Genomic DNA, 5,043 nt, shown 5'->3' with positions numbered 1-5,043 from the left:
ATTGATAAGGCTATTTTCGAGAAAATTGAAATCGTTGATATTTCAAAAAAATTATAACTTGGATAAAAAAGTTTTGTTTAAGTTGGCATTTGGGGTAAATTAGTCTTATAATGGGAGAAACTTACTACGAAAATATGAACTAAATATCTTCCAAGGCAGACCAGCCTTGCTTACTCAGATACGGCCTTTAAGTTGTTTTGGTGTGATTCACCTGTGCTTTAAGTTCTAATGTTTCGTCTTCATGAGATTTTCTGCGATTGAAAATTATTCAATTTATAGACATCGCCTATTTCAAAGCTTTTTTCGGTTTCCTTATGATTTAAATGAATGTTTGAAGTCACGTGATTTCTCAGGCTGAGTGTGTGATGATAGCCTTGTCGCTTGAGAAAAACAGTGTTACCCATGATGATAGAGGCTCGTTCTGGTGAACAAAATAATAATTTCGACCATAGCATTTCAGTGATGATTTATTGACATTTTATTAATAATTATGCTCTCGCACACTCAAATTTGCTCGCCTTGTCAGACTACTTTAACACTAAAGTAAATCAGTTCTTTAGTTTGCAAATTAAGATTGTTCAATTTTATCTGAATTATCAGCAACTGTTAATTTAAATCTCTCCTTTTGCTAAAATGGATTTATTATCCTATGCGTTATCAGAGACTTAGCAACTGCCAATTTAAATTTCTCCTTTGGTTAAAATGGATCCATTATTCTCTGAGTTATCAGAGATTTCTCAGGCGATTCTAAGCACTGAAACCAATATTAAGAAAATTGAAAAAACCAATATAACAGTGGCTACTATCAAATCCCGGATAGAACTTCTTAACCAACGCTGGAAGAGTTGTGAAACCCTACATCTGAAAATTAAAGCTGGAACTACGTCAGCTGGGCGTGAGAAATTGGAATATTTTACAAAGTCTAAACAAAGATATTATAAGCCTAGATGCGGCACGTGTATAGTTCGAGGAACTAATTGTAGACGGCACTTCCGGCGAAAATTGCCCGATCCCCTCATGCCTCTCAACCCGAAAACCGCACTCACCAACTACTTTGCCCCTGCAATCTTCACCCGACGAACAAATCCATCAAATATTCGATACTAAGTCGGTAAATACTAAATACTTAAAAATATAAAATACAAATTTTATATCGAGAAGTTTGATTGATTATTTTCAATTAATGAATCAATTATTTGAATAAATTTTGCATCAAGAAAATATGCAGATGCATAAGATTTACCTTTAAATTGAATTAAAATGTAATTGTATCTTAATAAATATTTTTAGCTGCTATACATCTTTTTTGGAAAAAATGAGTCATTTTGCAATTAAAATTTAGTGTCTATGAATAATATTATTTTGTTGTTTTGAAAAAGAGGCGGTAGAAGTTCTACTAAATGAAACTATACGCTTGAAGACATTAAAAATTTTAATTGATAAATTTATTGAGTTGAAATTTAAAATAATTAATTTTTTAAATAAAGATGATCGTAAAGCGTTCTCGCATGTATAATTAGCGATTTAGAGTTTTTAGATGTAGAGTTAAATTTTATAGGAATACCGCATCCCTCACGATTATTAATTTAATTAAACAATAATTCGTAAATTTCTATGTTCGTGCAATTAATTATGATTCAAATAAATTGTAATGAAACGATAAAATTATATAATGACATTATTTTTTATTTTATTTTTTTATATAATATTTTATAGAAATTTATATATCTTACTATGCATGTAAATTATGTCCCGATTTTAAAAATTGAGGACCCCATAATTTCAAAATTAAAAAAATCTATTTTTGAATTTTACTCGAGTGGTTCATCAGAATATATAAATATTTTGCCTTACATTTTTCAATTTAAACTAAAACGTCAGAAATTATTGGAAAGTTTCAAAAACATTTATCTCTTAATTGTTAATTTGTAATCAATAATCTGTGAATTAACTATTTATTGTCGCGGGCTCATTCTCATCGTGCGCCCGTGGCTCGCAAGTTTGAGCGCGCGTCTTTTTATTGCCGCGATTCGCACTCAGATATTTATTCTTTGCATTTAGAATGCTTGAATGAAACTTTATCAAAAACTTCTCTTCAGATCGCAGTATTTATATGAGTGTTCATATTCTGATTTTTTTGCTTAAATAAATATTGTTAAAGATTAAGTTTCTCAAAGCTCTGTAGGCTTTGAGGTACACAATATAATCGTGATACTCGCGCTTAGCACTCGCTTTTTGACAGTTGAAAATTTATATTTTCTGAACCGCCTTAAAATAAACTTAAAAAATACAATCCTTTTTTTAGACATTTTTCTCTGTCTCGCGTTGATATGTTAATAATAGGATTTTGGTTTTCATATTGTTTTTGTACATGTGTAAAGCAAAATATACTACATGTCTTCTTTTAGATTTTTTACGTATCTCGCGTCTTTTAGCTTAATATTGGAATGTTCGATTATCTGCATATATTACTTAAGATAAAGCAAAATTACGAGTCCTATTGAAAAATGGTTTGAAGAAATTTTGTAGGATTTTTCAAAACCTATCATTTCTCTTTGAGACGTTTTGTCATATTTTGCGTCATTTGGTTCAAAATTTGAATGTTGTGGTGTCAAATTTCAGGCAATTCTAATACTTTCTCCATTATAAATAATATAAGAATGTAATAAATGAATACAAATTTGTATCACTTTTTTGGGCGAATAACTTTTTTCTATCAATTTGTTTTTGTACCTTTTCTTGTTTTTCCACAAATTTTTAATTTTTATTTTTAATACCATTTTTATGATCAAAACCAAAACTACATGTCCTGTCGAAAAGTAATTCATAACAAATTTGTATATCTTTTTCGGGTAAATCATTTTTATTAAATCTTTTTCTTTCGTAACTTGCATCATTTTTTCACAAAGTTTTTTTTTTATATTTTCAATGTTATTTTTCGTGAATAAAACAAAAGGTACGTCTCTTTCAAGAAGTGATTATTAACAAATTTGTAAATCTTTTTTGAGATCACAATTTTTGTTGATTCATCTTCATTCGTATCCTGCATAGTTTGACCAGAAAATGAGATTTTTCATATCTCATTATTTTTGTGCAATAAAAATTATAATTTTCAATTTTACAAGAAAATCCAAAAAGTTTGTATGATAATCTTGTAGGGCTTTTAAAAAGCAATGTTTTTCTTTACGTTTTTTTCATATCGCACGTTGTTTGGCTTATAAGTTTGATTTTCGATTGATTAAAAAAATTTTGAAAATGCTATAACTCTGAGAATCTTTTTTTTTTGTATGAAAAAAAGTTATCAGGATAAATTGTTTGGCCTTCTGAGTAATATTAATAGCCGTAAATAAAAATTTTAAGCATACAAAAATGGTCCCAAAGTTTGTATTTTTATCCAAAATGGCTGTTTAACGAACTCGTCCTTTTTTCGGTCTTGTAGGAACTTTCTTTTCTCATCCTTTCTCAATCATAAATGATGAGAATGAGAACGAACCATGTTCGTTATCGAATTTTCGGCACCAGCTGACAAAAACATCATAACCAAGGAGAATGAAAAGAAATAGGGGTATCGAGACCTTATAAAGGTGTTGCCACGATTGTACCCGGAATATTCTGTTAAACTAATCGTCCTTATCATCGTCACTCTTGGAGGTGCCAAGCTTTCACTTGCTAATGGCCTAAAAAGCATCCCTGCGTGTCAAGAATATGCTACAACACTTGCGGGAAAAATGCAGAAGGCGGTAGTCCTTGGGTCGCTCCGTGTTCTTAGGGTGCACGAGGCTTTTGCTGGATCGTCGTATTGATTTATTTACGGACTGTAACCACCTATCTCACGGTCGTAACATCATCAATATAATATACCTAAAAACCAGCTGATGTGTACAATGTGAAAATTATTTTTAAACTATAAATAAAAAAATAAATAACGATTTTTAAACTTTTAAAACTCCGAATTGCATAGTTTTTCTTTGTTATTGCAAACTTGAAAAAAAATCACTTGAAGAAATAAATAAAATCGAAAATTTTTTCAATCCTTGGTAGGAATTTTTTTACAAGTACGAAAAAGTATAACTATTTTGACAGGAAAACACGAATGAATATAATAATTTTTTGAATACTAAGAAATCCAGGTGGCCGTTTTAATCAAGGAAACAAATTTCCGGTCATTTCCCGGCTCGCAAATAATTATTGAAATATTTTAATTCTTTGGAATTCTTTTCTTTTCCATTTTTTTTTGTAACAGCCTTATTTGCTGAGACGCGCCCCTAAACGCCTTATATTTCTTTAGATTTTTTTTGGATTCTTCGATTCTTTGAATTATTTTTATAAACTATTTGGATTTCTTTGAAGTTGTGAATTCTGATGAGCATAAGAATTGCAAGTGGCTAACTGCCCTCAAACTTAAAATTAAATTTTAATATGCAAGGCACAGTCTAGTAACTGGTTTTTGTAATTAAACAAATTATAAGGAAAAAGATTATACATTTCAAATAATCAAGAAATAAAAACAAACAAAAAATCGAATTTTAATATAATTTTGATAAATAATTAAATGATTAGTGAAAACCTTAAATTTTTCCCCGGAATTAAATGTAAATTGTCAATTCGACACTACAGAGAAGTGTAATATTACTTCAGTTATATCTTAATTATGCGAAAAAATAATGAGATATTTTAGGATTTAAAAACACATGTAGAATAAATTTATACAGTGAAGTATTCGAACCTTCAAATCACTATTTTTGTAAAAATTATATTTTTTTAAATAATGTTTGAAATTTCGCTACAATTTTCAAATATGACAAGAATTTTTTTAACTTATTCATATAGTATTTCGAAAAACTCTCTTTTAAAAGAAACCAGACGAGGAATTAATTGAAATAAGCTTTATTAAATTTTTTTCATTTAACTAAATTCTGAATTATTTAAAATTGATTTACTTTTTAAATTTATTTAGTATCGCGAAAATGGCAAAGGACGCGGTTGCCATAGAAACGTCGAAAAGTTGAAGAGGGCAGTACCTCGAGGCATACAAAAATTTTG

The sequence above is a fragment of the Belonocnema kinseyi genome, chromosome 5, assembly GCF_010883055.1.
Source record: "Belonocnema kinseyi isolate 2016_QV_RU_SX_M_011 chromosome 5, B_treatae_v1, whole genome shotgun sequence".
NCBI classification, from domain to species: Eukaryota; Metazoa; Arthropoda; class Insecta; order Hymenoptera; family Cynipidae; genus Belonocnema; species Belonocnema kinseyi.
The sequence above is the reverse complement of the archived record's forward strand: the minus strand, read 5'-3'. Positions refer to the sequence as shown.